The sequence below is a fragment of the Oncorhynchus mykiss genome, chromosome 24, assembly GCF_013265735.2.
Source record: "Oncorhynchus mykiss isolate Arlee chromosome 24, USDA_OmykA_1.1, whole genome shotgun sequence".
Classification (NCBI taxonomy): Eukaryota; Metazoa; Chordata; class Actinopteri; order Salmoniformes; family Salmonidae; genus Oncorhynchus; species Oncorhynchus mykiss.
The window spans coordinates 29402228-29420661 of record NC_048588.1 but is presented as its reverse complement, the minus strand read 5'-3'; the positions used below and the strand labels follow the sequence as shown (position 1 = coordinate 29420661).

Sequence of the window (18434 nt, the reverse complement as noted above, 5' to 3'; positions counted from 1 at the left end):
ATGATGACTAGACGTTTTCCACCTCGGTGACTGCAGGGTGGACGGGAGAAGTTCACATGTCCGAGAGAACTTATAATAAATAACATGCTGGGGAAAGAGAACTGCCACACACAAACAAAACACACACACACACACACACTCTCTCTCTTTCTATTAAAACACTCTCAGCACTATGAGTCTGTCGACAATCCTCTGACCTACAAAAACATCTGCTTTTTAACAGTTGCCAAACCCCTCAGCTGAAACAATGAAAACCACCATCCAAACCCTACATTTAAATAAAACCCATCAGCCATTTAGGGAACAAAGATGACAATCCACCAAAGACTGTGTGTGTGTGTGTGTGTGTGTGTGTGTGTGTGTGTGTGTGTGTGTGTGTGTGTGTGTGTGTGTGTGTGTGTGTGTGTGTGTGTGTGTGTGTGTGTGTACACGTGTTACTACACTTGGTAGTACCAAAAGTCCTCACAAGAATAGTAAACCAACTAAAATTCAGATAAGTAAGGACATTCGGCCAGTCCTCACATGTAAAAAGGCTATTTTAGGACTAGGGGTTAGTGGTTAGGTTTACGGTTAGGGGTTAAGTTTAGGGTTAGGATAAGGGTTAAGGTTTAGGGAAAATAGGATTTGGAATGGGTTAGGGTTGTTGGTCCCCAAAAAGTCCTCACAGGTATAGCAAGACATACGGTGCATTCAGAAAGTATTTAGACCCCTTGACTTTTTCAACATTTTGTTATATTACAGCCTTATTTAATTAAATAGTTTTTTTCCTCATCAATCTACACACAATACCCCATAATAACAAAGCAAAAACAGATTTTTTGAAATTTTTGCAAATGTAAAAAAAAAACATCAAAAACATCAAAAGGATGATCAATGGAAACAGGATGCACCTGAGGTCAATTTTGATTCTCATGGCAAAGGGTGTGAATACGTTTTTATTTTTAATAAATGTTAATAGATGTTAATACATTTTCACTTTGTCATTATGGGGTATTGTGTGAGGAAACAAATATATTTAATCCATTTTAGAATAAGGCTGTAACGTAACAAATGTGGAAAAATTCAAGGGGTCTTTGTGTTTGTGTGTTTTGTAGGCTGGTTGGTATGCCTTTAATAGAGCACAGCCCAGAAAAGATTGGTGAACATCCCCAATGATAAAGAGGCTACTGCATGAAGAACTGACAGTTCAAACACTCCTTCACTCTGAGATGCAGAGACTGAGAGCGAGAGAGAGAGAGAGAGAGAGAGAGAAGCACAGAGAGTTTAAAGACTGAAATAGAATGTGAAAGGCAGAGACATGGAGCGTGGGAAGAGAGAGAGAGAGAGAGAGAGAGAGAGAGAGAGAGAGAGACAGAGAGAGAGAGAGAGAGAGAGAGGTTGCTAAGAGAGAGAGAGAGAGAGAGAGAGTGAGAGAGAGAGAGAGAGAGAGGGTGCTAAGAGAGAGAGAGAGAAGAAGAGGGGCCTGTAATAGATACGGTGACAGACAGAGAGTGAGAGAGAGAAAGAGAGAGAGAGAAAGAGAGAGACACAGCTTCATAATGCTATAATAGGAGATTGTGTTTTGACCGTTCTAGGATCTGCTGGACTGTTTCTGTTAAAACCGTTCTACGATCCACTGGACTGTTTGTGTCCCATGTATTTAGATTGCTATAATTAGCTAGGTAGATAAAGGGTTAGCGTTGTCGCTTGCATAACCGGCTCGCTAGCTAGTTTAATTCCTACCTTGCTTGCCATGGAGTTGGCTATTAGATAACTAGCTAATCAAGCAAACCAGACAACATCTTTGATATGATGTAGCTAGCTAGATAGCTTGTCCATGTGTTAGCTACCAGAAACAAGCCCAGACGAGCTAGCTAAACGTTGTGTCAGCGTCCAGCAGTGACCAGCTGCTGGTTAGTAACGGCGTCACCAGCCTCGATTCTATTCAAGCTTGCACCAGTTGTGAAACTGGGCTGCGGAAGCCAAGGTTTCCCTCGAACCAGCTCGAATTTGGCCCTAATTTTAAGTCACAGTGGAAACTGAGCTTCATGCTGCTACATACACACACCTGTCCAGCATCTGACGGTAACTATTAAATAAATAAATCAAACAAGCACACACACACACACACACACACACACACACACACACACACACACACACACACACACACACACACACACACACACACACACACACACACACACCTGTTGGAAGTCTCTCCTAAATATGCACACACACACATGCACCCTGCTGAGACTCCCTCAAGCAAACACACAAACACACATACAGACATCCACACACCACACACACACATTCACACACCACACACACGCAACCCCTATCACTCTATATCCCCAAACCCACTAAACGTCTCCCCTTTTCTCGTTCGCTATCTCAGATAATCTGTTCACAGGTAAACTTGTTCCTTCCCCTATCCCTGTTCCAGCTTCCCATCGTTGGATTAAACATGTTATCGTGTGTGTCTTATTTTGTGTGTGTGTCGGGTTGTGTGTGTGTGTGCGTGCATACGTGTGTTTTGTGTTGAGTCTGTGTTGAGCCCTAAGGCAACAGAAGATGGTATTCAAACTGAACCTGGTACACTGGTAACTGTCAGGTTATGGTGAGTGAGTGTACTGATTGTAATACCAGTGGACAAAACTGGACGTAACAGTGGAGTTTGGCTGACCTGGTTTAGCCAGTGTGCATGTATTTGTGTGTTTATGTGTGTGTGTGTGTGTGTGTGTGTGTGTGTGTGTGTGTGTGTGTGTGTGTGTGTGTGTGTGTGTGTGTGTGTGTGTGTTTCCTACTGTTTGTCCTAGACCTGATACTACATATCGCCTGTCTACCTAAACTTACAATACCCTCAATGACAGGTACATGCCTCAGAGAGCACACTTCCCTTTATGTTAAGCTCAGCATCAAATCTGCAGTGTGTGTGTGTGTGTGTGTGTGTGTGTGTGTGTGTGTGTGTGTGTGTGTGTGTGTGTGTGTGTGTGTCTGTGTGTCTGTGTGCAAGATGAGAATAAGAGAGGGGAGGAAGACAGGAGGTGGAGTGTGTGTGTGTGTGCATGCGCACGCGTGCGTGCGTGCATGTGTGTGTGAATGTATATTTTTCCAGTGTCTGTCTCTATTCATATATGAGCACAGCACACGAAGGAGAGCAGAACAGAACATCACCATAGAAAAACATTATCTACAGAGAAGGCCCACTTACTGCCAGAGCTAAATAGCTCCTCATTAGCGTCTCATTAAAGGCTAATTCCCTGTATTTGTCTGTGGTAAACATCAGCCATATCTCTCTACTCCCTATTCTTCTCCCTGAGACTTTGGTCAGAACAGCCCACAACACAGCTGACATCGCAGCAGCCTAGCACAGATCTGTCTCCATAATGTACACCTACCAGGGAGGGATGTGGTCAGGCTTTTTGTGGGAAGATGAAGTGAATTCTCAGGCTCATTGTGTAGCGACAATCCCTGGAGCTGGAGACTTTCCTCTGCCTGTTTTTACGGCTGACGTGCTGACAAAGCCGGGGGAGCGGTGACCGAGACAGGGAAACATACACACACACACCGTGTGATAATAGACAAACACACAGAGACAACCGCAACTCACTGCAGGCAGAGAACGCATTCCACCACAGGAATCAACATTACACACACACACACACACACAGAGAGAAAGAGAGAGAGAGACAGCGAGAGAGCGAAGCAGGCCAGACGCGTCCTTGGTGAAAGCACTGCCAAAAACCTGTTCTGAAAAAATACTCTCTGATTGTTCTCCCTGTCCTTCTGTGATAATTATAACATTCTCTATTTGGAGCGCACTGTGTGGCAAGACTGGAACAAACAGGAGAGAAAGAAAGAGAGAAGGAGAGAGATGAGGGAAAGAGAGGAGGGAGGTGAGAGAGGGAAGGGAGAGAGAGGGGAGGGAGAGAGAGGGGGGAGAGAGAGAGAGCGAGAGCGAGAGGGGAGGCAGGGGAGTGAGGTGAGAGAGAGAGAGATGCACTCGTCCTAAACATCAGCACCACAGGTAACTTCCACAAAGCTCAACAATGTATTTTTCTAAAACAACCCTGAATCGTAACATGCCTTAGCACCACATAGCACCACATAACTCAACTGCACAAGGAACATTCAAATCAATACAAAAATAGTCAACTTATAGGAGGATGTACATTTACCAAGTCTAGAAATAAAAGAAGACTCAGCTACAGGCCTGCACATACTGCTGACTAACCTTTCAGGCTAACGTTATCTGCCCTGTGAGAAGATTGAGACGCAATACAGCTTGCTGAGGTGCGCGTATGTGTGTGTGTGTGTGTGTGTGTGTGTGTGTGAGGAGGGCGTGACAGACACCGTATGGAAAAGATCTGGCAAAAAACATGCAATAAAGAAAAACTGTCACCTGATATGTGGTTTCCCAATAGAGTCACCAGTCTCAGCCCCCTCACCCCTCACACACAATGGATCAGTGTCCCTCCTCCACCTGTATTCCTCATCAGAGACCAGCTGAATCTGTTCTCTCCAGGGACCCAACCTCATATACTCTACCTCATACCTACCTGTCATTGATCTGACACACACACATCTGACTTCATCAGATGCCTACTATTTGTCAAGTCAACCACCACATTACCACGACTCAGCTAGGAAGGAGTGCCTTCTTCGTCATGTTCATCATCATCATTGTCTTTGCCCTTCACACTTTAAGTCATCCAATCTCTGCACGGATCCATACAGCCTACTGGCCGTCTCAGATGATCCAGTCCATCTCTCCTTCTCCCCCCCACCCGTATCTCTCCAACCCCTCCTCTCCCCTACACTCACACCAAGCCCCCATTCTGCCCTGCTGCCCCCACGACCCTCCACTGGCCCACGACCCTCCACTGGCCCACGACCGTCCACTGGCCCATGTCCCTCCACTGGCCCACGACCCTCTACTGGCCCACAACCCTCCACTGGCCCATGACCCTCCACTGGCCCATGACCCTCCACTGGCCCATGACCCTCCACTGGCCCATGACCCTCCACTGGCCCATGTCCCTTCACTGGCCCATGACCCTCCACTGGCCCATGACCCTCCACTGGCCCATGTCCCTCCACTGGCCCATGACCCTCCACTGGCCCATGACCCTCCACTGGCCCATGTCCCTCCACTGGTCCATGTCCCTTCACTGGCCCATGACCCTCCACTGGCCCTCTCTCTCTCTCTCTCTCTCTCTCTCTCTCTCTCTCTCTCTCTCTCTCTCTCTCTCTCTCTCTCTCTCTCTCTCTCTCTCTCTCTCTCCCCTTCTCCTGTCCCTCAGCTCCTCTGCCCTTTCGCACACCCAAGTTAATATTTAACAGCTCCTTTTCCTTGGTTGATGTGTCAGAACTAGCTGAAACTAATTCCTTACGTTTCAACTGTCTGTGAACTGCTGGGGAAAACTGAACTTTCTTTGAATATACTGTATCCTTGAAAACCAGAAATGCCCACTTTCTGCCAACACCGCTAAGGGGGGTCCTGCACTAACAACGGTTAGCCTAGCTTGTTTATGGCAATGCTGTGGGTTGTCGTTCTGATGTAATGCTAGATGCTAGTTAGCACCAAGCTACGAGTCAACGTATGCTACAAGTTATGGAGTATATTGCTTTGGAGAGGAGAGATAAAGTTCACATTTTTAGCAAAAACACTTAGCAGTTTGGCTAGTCGCAGTAGTGGCAGTTGGCATGCTAGCATCCGTCATGTTCACTTCACTGAGTGATTATCTAGTGCCCAGTGTGTTGAGCACAGCCAGAAGGGGATATCTGAGATGCCTCCCATTCAAACCCCCATTCATTAATCCTAAAGCCCTCAACCCCTCCAACACTAGAGAGAGAGAGAAAGTTTGGGAAGCAGGAAATGCATTACACAATAGGCTTACATAGGATATCTGTTATCACCTACACAAGCACAGACACATAGTCTGTAGAGAACTTTACACACACAAACACACACAAACACACACACACACACACACACACACATTGATAGAAACAATAACACATTCAAAAACATGTTCACACATCGATTATAACACACACATCGATAGAAACAATCACACACACACACACACACACACACACACACACACACACACACACACACACACACACACACACACACAGCGGTCTGGTAAGTGCTTTGACTCATGCTGTCCTCCCCTGGAGGGCAGTTGCCACAGGAGGGAAAGCAAAGCAATGTGTTTGGGTTAGAGATATTCAGCATCAGAGACAACACAGGAGACAAACCTGGCTGACACTCAAGAAAAAGCACAAAAAATGTATCCATTCACTACTGTAAATCGCTCTGGATAAGAGAGTCTGATAAATGACTAAAGTGTAACATTTTTTTATTAAAATCATTATAGGAAAGACTGTTTGAACAGAGACCGAGAGGAGGGGAGGGAAAAGAGATGGAAAGATGAAGGAAGGGAGCGAGAGAGAGAGAGAGAGAGAGAGAGAGAGAGAGAGAGAGAGAGAGAGAGAGAGGCTGACTGAACCTCAGGCAGCAGCCACATAGCAAGATAATCTGAGCCATACTACACACACACAGCCCACTCAGTTTAATCTCATTACCCACCCACCCACCCACCCACACACCCACCCAACACACACACACACACAGTCAGACAGGGTCGCATGCAGGAACCTTGGGGAGTGTGTCAGAGTCTCTGCCATGGCGGAAAAAAACAGATCCCAAGAAGAGAGATGAGAAAGAGTGAGACAGGAAAATAATTCAAGAATGAAACAGGAGAGGGAAAGAATTCTTAACAGCTGCCAGAGAGAGAAAGAGAGCGGGGGGAGGAGGGGGGGCAGTACAGAGAGAGGAAGAGAGAGGGAGGGAAGGCGCCATACAAAGACAGGGAGAGAGGAGGGTAGGTGGTGAGGGGGGTTGGTTGAGGGCACAGAAAGGTGGGGCAAGAGGGAGCAAGATGAAGGGAGAGAGATGTGCTGGCTTGCAGGGAGAGACAGAGAGAGAGAGAGAGAGAGGGGAGAGGGAGAGAGGGAGAGAGAGCGCACCTAACCCACACTATTAAATGAGTCAAAACAGGAACATTTTACATCTGGCTAGAAATGAATATGGAAATGTTCTAATCAGAGAAAAATGTCCTTATGAGTGCTACCTATATCCCCATACTTTAACGATGACAGCTTCTTCATCCTAGAGGGGGAGAACAACTATTCCCTTCTCCATATGCCCCCCTAGGCACAACTATGACAACATAACCAACAAAAACGGGTCACAACTCCTGCAACTCTGTAGCACACTGGGTATGTACATAGTCAATGGTAGGCTTCGAGGGGACTCCTATGGTAGGTGCACCTATAGCCCATCTCTTTGCATTAGTTCTGTAAAACCTACATTAGGGGCAGTAGCAGCAGTAGTAGCAGTAGCATTAGGGGCAGTAGCAGTAGCATTAGGGGCAGTAGCAGTAGGGGCAGTAGCAGTAGGGGCAGTAGCAGCAGCAGCAGTAGTAGCAGCAGTAACAGTAGCAGTAGGGGCAGTAGCAGAAGGGGAGGTAGCAGCAGTAGCAGCAGTAGCAGTAGTGGAAGTAGCAGTAGCAGTAGAAGTAGAAGAAGCAGTAGTAGTAGCAGTAGCAGTAGAAGTAGAAGAAGCAGTAGTAGTAGAAGTAGAAGAAGCAGTAGTAGTAGCAGTAGCAGTAGTAGTATCAATAGTGGCAGTAGCAGTAGAAGTAGAAGTAGAAGAAGCAGTAGCAGTAGAAGTAGAAGAAGCAGTAGTAGTAGCAGTAGCAGTAGTAGTATCAATAGTGGCAGTAGCAGTAGCAGTAGAAGTAGAAGAAGCAGTAGCAGTAGAAGTAGAAGAAGCAGTAGTAGTAGCAGTAGCAGTAGTAGTATCAATAGTGGCAGTAGCAGTAGAAGTAGAAGTAGCAGTAGCAGTAGTAGTATCAATAGTGGCAGTAGCAGTAGAAGTAGAAGTAGCAGTAGCAGTAGTAGTATCAATAGTGGCAGTAGCAGTAGAAGTAGAAGTAGAAGAAGCAGTAGCAGTAGAAGTAGAAGAAGCAGTAGTAGTAGCAGTAGCAGTAGTAGTATCAATAGTGGCAGTAGCAGTAGCAGTAGAAGTAGAAGAAGCAGTAGCAGTAGAAGTAGAAGAAGCAGTAGTAGTAGCAGTAGCAGTAGTAGTATCAATAGTGGCAGTAGCAGTAGAAGTAGAAGTAGCAGTAGCAGTAGTAGTATCAATAGTGGCAGTAGCAGTAGAAGTAGAAGTAGCAGTAGAAGTAGCAGTAGGGGCAGTAGCAGTAGCAGTAGCAGTAGAAGTAGCACTAGGAGCAGTAGCAGTAGCAGTAGAAGTAGGGGCAGTAGAAGTAGCAGTAGGGGCAGTAGCAGTAGCAGTAGAAGTAGAAGAAGCAGTAGTAGTAGAAGTAGAAGAAGCAGTAGTAGTAGCAGTAGCAGTAGTAGTATCAATAGTGGCAGTAGCAGTAGCAGTAGAAGTAGCAGTAGCACTAGGGGAAGTAGCAGTAGAAGTAGCAGTAGCACTAGGGGCAGTAGCAGTAGCAGTAGAAGTAGGGGCAGTAGCAGTAGCAGTAGAAGTAGCAGTAGCACTAGGGGCAGTAGCAGTAGCAGTAGAAGTAGGGGCAGTAGCAGTAGCAGTAGAAGTAGCAGTAGCACTAGGGGCAGTAGCAGTAGCAGTAGAAGTAGCAGTAGCAGTAGAAGTACCAGTAGCAGTAGAAGTAGGGGCAGTAGCAGTAGCAGTAGCACTAGGGGCAGTAGCAGTAGGGGCAGTAGCAGTAGCAGTAGCAGTAGGGGCAGTAGCAGTAGGGGCAGTACCAGTAGCAGTAGGGGCAGTAGCAGTAGCAGGAATAGCACTTCACTGGGTTTGTGTCAAGTCTTTTAATTTGGCCCTGCAGTGATGTGTCTGAAGAGAGAGAACAGAGAGAGAGAGAACACAGCCAATCTCTCTCTCAGATAAGAGAGTGGAGGAGAGGAAACGAGGGAGCCCGGGAGGAGGGGAGGTAGGGGGTGAGGTGAGGGTAGTGTGTGCAGTTGCAAGGGAGTGGGGGAGAGTGGCAGAGAGAGGAGGGGGAGAACAGAAGAGATGGAATGAGTGCACTGGAACAATGCTGAGACTGGCAGGGCTACAGAACTCAGGGCTAGAGCAGAGAGACACAGAGAGAGAGGGGAGGATGGGGGGTGGGAGGGATATGAGAGAGGGAGAGGGAAGGAGGGAGAGGGAGGAAAATAGAAGGAACAGTTCAGCTCAGAGGTGGGGGCAGAGAGTGAGAGAGAGGTGAGGAAGGGAGAAGAATGGAAGCGAGAGGGGGAACAGTTCTGCTCAGGGATGGGAGGGGGAGAGGGGGAGAAAGAGAACGAGGGGCTATGGTTCCATACTCCCTCCCAGTACAGAGTAAGAACAGTGTGTCTGTGTGTGTATGTGTGTGTTTGTGTTTGTGTGGGGAGGGGCAGCTCTGATTTGTTGGGTGTGAGTGTGAGAGCACGCGGATCCCTTAGTGAAAGAATTCTCCTTTTGTGCTTTTAATTGTGGAAATGCAACCAGCCCACTGGCTTAGAAAACACAACTGACTATTGGCCAAGACAACACACAGGCACCATATGATTGGTGACTGGGATTCAACCCCAGTCCCACCCACTTCACTGTTGGATCTACTTAACATGCGGAACCAGGCTCTGTGTCAAACTCAGATCTGCATATTCAATTTACCAGTCCATATAGTATTTACATTCTATATAGTATTTACATTCTATATACACTACCGTTCAAAAGTTTGGGGTCACTTAGAAATGTCCTTGTTTTTGAAAGAAAAGCAAATTTTTGTTCATTATAATAACATCAAATTGATCAGAAATACAGTGTAGACATTGTTAATGTTGTAAATGACAAACGGCTGATTTGTTAATGGAATATCTTCATTGTCACGTTCTGACCTCTATTTCCTTTGTGTTGTATTTATTTAGTATGGTCAGGGCGTGAGTTGGGTGGGCAGTCTATGTTTGTTTTTCTATGTTGTGGGGCAGTTCTATGTTTTCGGCCTAGTATGGTTCTCAATCAGAGGCAGGTGTCATTAGTTGTCTCTGATTGAGAATCATACTTAGGTAGCCTGGGTTTCACTGTGTGTTTGTGGGTGATTGTTCCTGTCTTTGTGTTTGCACCAGATCGGGCTGTTTTGAGTTCTCACGTTTCTTGTTTTCGTTAGTTAGTTCGTTCATGTATAGTGTCTTCATTAAAATACAATGAACAACCACCACGCTGCGTTTTGGTCCGCCTCTACTTCACAACAAGAGAACCGTTACATACATATGCATACAGAGGCCCATTATCAGCAACCATCACTCCTATGTTCCAATGGCACGTTGTTTTAGCTAATCCAAGTTTTTCATTTTTAAAGGCGAATTGATCATTAGAAATCCCTTTTGCAATCATGTTAACACAGCTAAAAAACGTTGCTCTGATTAAAGAAGCAAGACTGGCCTTCTTTAGACGAGGATCTGGAGCATGGCTAGAAACAAAGACCTTTCTTCTGAAACTCTTCAGTCTATTCGTGTTCTGAGAAATGAAGGCTATTCAATACCAGAAATTGCCAAGAAACTGAAGATCTCATACAACGCTGTGTACTACTACCTTCACAGAACAGCGTAAACTGGCTCTAACTAGAAAATAAAGAGGAGTGGGAGGCCCCGGTGCACAACTGAGCAAGAGGACAAATACATTAGAGTGTCTAGTTTGAGAAACAGACGCCTCACAAGTCCTCAACTGGCAGCTTCATTAAATAGTACCCACAAAACACCCGTCTCAATGTCAACAGTAAAGAGGCGACTCCGGGATGCTGTCCTTCTAGGCAGAGTTGCAAAGAAAAAGCCATATCTCAGACTGGCCAATAAAAATAAAAGATTTAGATGGGAAAAAGAACACAGACACTGGAACTCTGCCTAGAAGGCCAGCATCCCGGAGTTTCTTCTTCACTGTTGATGATAGAGTTTTTATTTAACCTTTATTTAACTAGGCAAGAGAGAGAGCGCAAGAGAGAGAGATATTCTATTTTTATGGAATGTTCAGGCGATCCATGTGAAAGACGCAGACTCGGTCTCAACCTAATAAGCCTTTAGTGAAGACTCATCTCTCCAGTAGGTCCTACGATTGAATGCAGTCTGGCCCAGTGGTGCGAAGGTGAACGGCAAGGCACTGGAGTGAAGAACCACCCTTGCTGTCTCTGCCTGGCCGGCTCCCCTCTCTCCACTGGGATTCTCTGCATCCGACCCTATTACGGGGGCTGAGTCACTGGCGCTCTCCCCGTCCCTACGAAAGGGTACGCCACTTTGTGCCGGGCATTGTTCACTATACTCGACTTGAGTGGGATGAATCACTGACGTGATCTTTCTGTCTGGTTTTGCGCCCCCTCGGGCTCATGTGGTGGGGAAGATCTTTGTGGGCTATACTTGGCCTTGTCTCAGGGTAGTAAGTTAGTAGTCTGTCGATAACCCTTTGGTTGTGTGAGGGCTGTACTTTGGCAAAGTGGATGGAGTTATAGCCTGCCTGGTTGGCCCTGACCGGGGGTAACTTTGGACAGGGCCACAGTATGTCCTATCTGGTCTAATTCTCCTGTCTTATCTTGTGTGGTCTTAGGTATGCTACACTCTAATTTTCCTATCTCTCTCTCGCCGCTCCCCTCCCAGACGACCTAAGCCATGACTCAGGACGGACTCCCTGGCCTGACAACTCCTGGCTGTCTCCGTCCCAAGTCCACCTTGTCGTGCTGCTGATCCAGTTTCTGCTGTTCTGCCTGCGGCTATGGAACCCTGGCCTGTTCACCGGACATGCTACCTGTCCCAGACCTGCTGTTTCGACCCTCTTTCTCCCTATCTCTCTCTCTTTCTCTACTGCACCTGCTGTCTCGACCTCTTAATGCTTGGCAATTATTCCTAGCCACTGTGCTTCTACATCTGCATTGCTTGCTGTTTGTGGTTTTAGGCTGGGTTTCTGTATAGCACTTTGTGACAACTTCTGATGTACAAAGAGCTTTATAAACATATTTGATAGATTGATGGAAAGATGGAGAGAGGGCGAGATAGAGAGGAATAGGGGGGAGAGAGAGAGGGAGAGGGAGAGGAGGAGGGGGAGAGGGAGAGTGGGAGACAGGGAAGGGGAGAGAGAAAGAAAGAAAGAAGTGAGGATCCATCAAAGCACAGAAAGACACTGAACAAACAGAAGGGTTTAAAAATAAATGGAGTATATCCAGGAAGTGACCAGAGTAGCATTAGTGTGGCTGTTAGGAAAGGGAGTTCTGGTGAAGGATGACTGTGAACCGCTCTGCAGTCGGCTAATAAGCCTCTTAATTGCTCATCCGTTTCTCAGGGTTAGATTACACGCTGACCCGACTGATTGGACCGTGAACATACAGATCACATCATGAAAGATGGAGCGAGGAAGAGACAGAGAGAGAGAGAGGTAGAGAAAGGGGGCTAGAGAGAGAGAGAGGTGGAGAAAGGGGGCTAGAGAGAGAGAGAGGTGGAGAAAGGGGGCTAGAAAGAGAGAATGGTGGAGAAAGGGGGCTAGAGAGAGAGAGAGGTGGAGAAAGGGGGCTAGAGAGAGAGGTGGAGAAAGGGGGCTAGAGAGAGAGGTGGAGAAAGGGGGCTAGAGAGAGAGAGAGGTGTAGAAAGGGGGCTAGAGAGAGAGAGGTGGAGAAAGGGGGCTAGAGAGAGAGAGAGAGGTGGAGAAAGGGGGCTAGAGAGAGAGAGAGAGAGCTGGAGAAAGGGGGCTAGAGAGAGAGAGGTGGAGAAAGGGGGCTAGAGAGAGAGAGGTGGAGAAAGGGGGCTAGAAAGAGATAAGTGGAGAAAGGGGGCTAAAGAGAGAGAGAGAGGTGGAGAAAGGGGGCTAGAGAGAGAGGGAGGTGGAGAAAGGGGGCTAGAGAGAGAGGGAGGTGGAGAAAGGGGGCTAGAGAGAGAGAGGTGGAGAAAGGGGGCTAGAGAGAGAGGTGGAGAAAGGGGCAGAGCGAGAGAGAGGTGGAGAAAGGGGGCTAGAGAGAGAGAGGTGGAGAAAGGGGGCTAGAGAGAGAGGGAGGTGGAGAAAGGGGGCTAGAGAGAGAGAGGTGGAGAAAGGGGGCTAGAGAGAGAGGTGGAGAAAGGGGGCTAGAGAGAGAGAGAGAGGTGGAGAAAGGGGGCTAGAGAGAGGGGTGGAGAAAGGGGGCTAGAGAGAGAGAGAGGTGGAGAAAGGGGGCTAGAGAGAGAGAGGTTGAGAAAGGGGGCTAGAGAGAGAGAGGTGGAGAAAGGGGGCTAGTGAGAGAGAGAGGTGGAGAAAGGGGGCTAGAGAGAGAGAGGTGGAGAAAGGGGGCTAGAGAGAGAGAGGTGGAGAAAGGGGGCTAGAGAGAGAGTGAGAGGTGGAGAAAGGGGGCTAGAGAGAGATAGAGAGGTGGAGAAAGGGGGCTAGAGAGAGAGAGAGAGGTGGAGAAAGGGGGCTAGAGAGAGATAGAGAGGTGGAGAAAGGGGGCTAGAGAGAGAGGTGGAGAAAGCGGGCTAGAGAGAGAGGGGTGGAGAAAGGGGGCTAGAGAGAGAGAGGTGGAGAAAGGGGGCTAGAAAGAGATAGGTGGAGAAAGGGGGCTAGAGAGAGAGAGGTGGAGAAAGGGGGCTAGAGAGAGAGAGGTGGAGAAAGGGGGCTAGAGAGAGAGGTGGAGAAAGGGGGCTAGAGAGTGAGGGGTGGAGAAAGGGGGCTAGAGAGAGTGAGAGGAAGAGGGAGATGGTGAGAGAGAAGTACTATACTTCTACCCATTAAGATAATGACATGATTAAGAAAGAAAGGACTTGGAGTGGGGGAGAGAAAAGTGATATACGTGTGTGGCTGTGTTGATGTGAAGGACAGGAGATATAGACAGACCATATTGTTAAAATATGACCATTATGAGAATGACAGATGGCCCAGTTTGGCTGTAAAAGGATGTGTGAAAAGGGGGCTAGAGAGAGATAGAGAGGTGGAGAAAGGGGGCTAGAGAGAGAGAGAGAGGTGGAGAAAGGGGGCTAGAGAGAGATAGAGAGGTGGAGAAAGGGGGCTAGAGAGAGAGGTGGAGAAAGCGGGCTAGAGAGAGAGGGGTGGAGAAAGGGGGCTAGAAAGAGAGAGGTGGAGAAAGGGGGCTAGAAAGAGATAGGTGGAGAAAGGGGGCTAGAGAGAGAGAGGTGGAGAAAGGGGGCTAGAGAGAGAGAGGTGGAGAAAGGGGGCTAGAGAGAGAGGTGGAGAAAGGGGGCTAGAGAGTGAGGGGTGGAGAAAGGGGGCTAGAGAGAGTGAGAGGAAGAGGGAGATGGTGAGAGAGAAGTACTATACTTCTACCCATTAAGATAATGACATGATTAAGAAAGAAAGGACTTGGAGTGGGGGAGAGAAAAGTGATATACGTGTGTGGCTGTGTTGATGTGAAGGACAGGAGATATAGACAGACCATATTGTTAAAATATGACCATTATGAGAATGACAGATGGCCCAGTTTGGCTGTAAAAGGATGTGTGTGTGTCTGTGTGTGGAGGCATATGACATGAATAATTACAGCTGCCCCCAACACACTGCATTATGGGGACTCATTCATTACCCACAATGCCCCTTGTTTTGTTGCTCAGTGGTGTCACCTCCAGAGGCATCCAACTAATAGGCACATTAGGAGGGAAGAGAGAGAGAGAGAGAGAGAGAGAGAGAGAGAGAGAGAGAGAGAGAGAGAGAGAGAGAGAGAGAGAGAGAGAGAGTGTGTGTGTGTGTGTGTGTGTGTGTTCCCTGCTGCAAGTCTAATTAATGGGGAACACACCGGTAGATAACTTAGGTGGGGGGGAGTGAGAGAAGGAGAGATAGAGACAGAGAGATGGAGAGATGGAGCTCAGTGCTCTCTGGTGTAATTTGCCTTAACTAGCGGGTAGTCACTGGAGGAGAGAGGGAGGTAAAACAGGAACGACAGGAGTGTGAACAGAGAGAGAGAGAGAGAGAGAGAGAGAGAGAGAGAGAGAGAGAGAGAGAGAGTCCCCATTCTACAGTCATCCGTTCCATCCCTACTCCCCTCTTTCCCCCATCCCCAATTCCACAGGCTTGCCAAAATCTGTCCTAATGAGCTAGCGGAGTGGGTGAGTCCTGGGGGTTTAGAGAAGAAAAGAGAGATGTGAACAGAGAGAGAGAGAGAGAGAGAGTGTGTGTGTGTGTGTGTGTGTGTGTGTGTGTGTGTGTGTGTGTGTGTGTGTGTGTGTGTGTGTGTGTGTGTGTCGTTCAGGAGGGCTAGCAGACACAGTCCATATTTGAAGAACTCCTCTGGCTTGAACTACACCTCGGTTTCCTCCGTCCCTACCTCAATTCCTACCTTCATCCTCCAATTATTGCTGCTCTGACAAACACACACACACATACACACACACATAAATACACACACACCACAAGAGACACCACTGGGCCTCCCGGGTGGCGCAGTGGTTAAGGGCGCTGTACTGCAGCGCCAGCTGTGCCACCAGAGACCCTGGGTTCGTGACCAGGCTCTGTCGTGAACCGGCCGCGACCGTGAGGTCCGTGGGGCGACACAATTGGCATAGCGTCGTCCTTGTTAGGGAGGGTTTGGCCGGTAGGGATATCCTTGTCTCATCGCGCACCAGCGACTTCTGTGGCGGGCCGGGCGCAGTGCGTGCTAACCAAGGTTGCCAGGTGCACGGTGTTTCCTCCGACACATTGGTGCGGATGGCTTCCGGGTTGGAGGCGCGCTGTGTTAAGAAGCAGTGCTGGGTTGTTGGGTTGTGTATCGGAGGACGCATGGCTTTCGACCTTTGTCTCTCCCGAGCCTTTACGGGAGTTGTAGCGATGAGACAAGATAGGTTGCCAGGTGCACGGTGTTTCCTCCGACACATTGGTGCGGATGGCTTCCGGGTTGGAGGCGCGCTGTGTTAAGAAGCAGTGCTGGGTTGTTGGGTTGTGTATCGGAGGACGCATGGCTTTCGACCTTTGTCTCTCCCGAGCCTTTACGGGAGTTGTAGCGATGAGACAAGATATAATATAATTGGATTCCACGAAATTGGGGAGAAAAAGGGGGGTAAAAATTCAACAACAACAACAAAAAAACACAAAAAAGAGACACCACTGGATACAACTCCTGGCATTAGAAACACCCCCCATAAAAAGCCTTAGGTCTATGGGGTATACTATCTGCACAACCCTGCACACAGAGCCTGAAAACCAATCCCTGTACACACACTGCCATACATGCACACTAGGAGACATGACATTTACAACGGCTCTGTAATAGGTAAGACCTCACACGTACCCACAAACAAGCTAAGCTACACACAGGGACATGCTTGTGCAATGTAGACAAGGCCTCCCTGTAAGGGTGGGTGAGTGATGGGTGAGGAGTCAAAGTAAACGGGAAAAAACGCTTTAATGTCCTTAACAAATTAACAGGTCCAAACATGGGTGAAGCCCTAAAACACAGGTGCAAAACAAACCTAAAACCTAGTTACACAAACCCTGACAGAGAACTTCCCAAAACCTAGTTACACAAACTCTGACAGAGAACTTCCCAAAACCTAGTTACACAACCCCTGACAGAGAACTTCCCAAAACCTAGTTACACAAACCCTGACAGAGAACTTCCCAAAACCTAGTTACACAAACCCTGACAGAGAACTTCCCAAAACCTAGTTACACAAACCCTGACAGAGAACACCCAAAACCTAGTTACACAAACCCTGACAGAGAACTTCCCAAAACCTAGTTACACAAACCCTGACAGAGAACTTCCCAAAACCTAGTTACACAAACCCTGACAGAGAACTTCCCAAAACCTAGTTACACAAACCCTGACAGAGAACACCAAAAACCTAGTTACACAAACCCTGATAGCGAAAACCCAAAACCGACGATACACCACAAACGTAACGAACACAACAAGCCCACACAAACACCAGCGAGCAAAACTAATTTAAATAACTCCCATCCCAAAACCCCAACAAGGAACAGGTGAAAACAATTAGACAAAAACAAACAAAAAGGAAAAAGGGATCATTGGCAGCTAATAGACTGGCGACAACGACCGCCGAGCGCCACCCGAACAGGGAGGGGAGCCACCTTCAGTGGCAGCTAATAGACTGGCGACAACGACCGCCGAGCGCCACCCGAACAGGGAGGGTAGCCACCTTCAGTGGCAGCTAATAGACTGGCGACAACGACCGCCGAGCGCCACCCGAACAGGGAGGGGAGCCACCTTCAGTGGCAGCTAATAGACCGCCGAGCGCCAACCGAACAGGAAGGGGAGCCACCTTCAGTGGCAGCTAATAGACCAGCGACGACGACCGCCGAGCGCCACCCGAACAGGAAGGGGAGCCACCTTCAGTGGCAGCTAATAGACTGGCGACAACGACCGCCGAGCGCCACCCGAACAGGGAGGGGAGCCACCTTCAGTGGCAGCTAATAGACCGCCGAGCGCCACCCGAACAGGAAGGGGAGCCACCTTCAGTGGCAGCTAATAGACCGCCGAGCGCCACCCGAACAGGAAGGGGAGCCACCTTCAGTGGCAGCTAATAGACTGGCGACAACGACCGCCGAGCGCCACCCGAACAGGGAGGGGAGCCACCTTCAGTGGCAGCTAATAGACCGCCGAGCGCCACCCGAACAGGAAGGGGAGCCACCTTCAGTGGCAGCTAATAGACTGGCGACAACGACCGCCGAGCGCCACCCGAACAGGAAGGGGAGCCACCTTCAGTGGCACCTAATAGACCGGCGAACACGACCGCCGAGCGCCACCCGAACAGGGAGGGGAGCCACCTTCAGTGGCAGCTAATAGACTGGCGACAACAACCGCCGAGCGCCACCCGAACAGGAAGGGGAGCCACCTTCAGTGGCAGCTAATAGACCGCCGAGCGCCACCCGAACAGGGAGGGGAGCCACCTTCAGTGGCAGCTAATAGACCGCCGAGCGCCACCCGAACAGGAAGGGGAGCCACCTTCAGTGGCAGCTAATAGACCGCCGAGCGCCACCCGAACAGGGAGGGGAACCACCTTCAGTGGCAGCTAATAGACCGCCGAGCGCCACCCGAACAGGCAGGGGAGCCACCTTCAGTGGCAGCTAATAGACCGCCGAGCGCCACCCGAACAGGAAGGGGAGCCACCTTCAGTGGCAGCTAATAGACCGCCGAGCGCCACCCGAACAGGAAGGGGAGCCACCTTCAGTGGCAGCTAATAGACCGCCGAGCGCCACCCGAACAGGAAGGGGAGCCAACTTCAGTGGCAGCTAATAGACTGGCGACAACGACCGCCGAGCGCCACCCGAACAGGGAGGGGAGCCACCTTCAGTGGCAGCTAATAGACCGCCGAGCGCCACCCGAACAGGAAGGGGAGCCACCTTCAGTGGCAGCTAATAGACCAGCGACGACGACCGCCGAGCGCCACCCGAACAGGAAGGGGAGCCACCTTCAGTGGCAGCTAATAGACCGCCGAGCGCCACCCGAACAGGA

The 18434-nt window shown here is 48.9% G+C and overlaps 1 protein-coding gene across 3 annotated transcripts in view; it reads right to left on the bottom strand.

Moving 5' to 3' along the window:
• Nucleotides 1-18434, bottom strand: part of LOC110503387 (protocadherin Fat 3) — a 347421-nt gene that overhangs the window by 238744 nt on the left and 90243 nt on the right. The window lies entirely within an intron of this gene.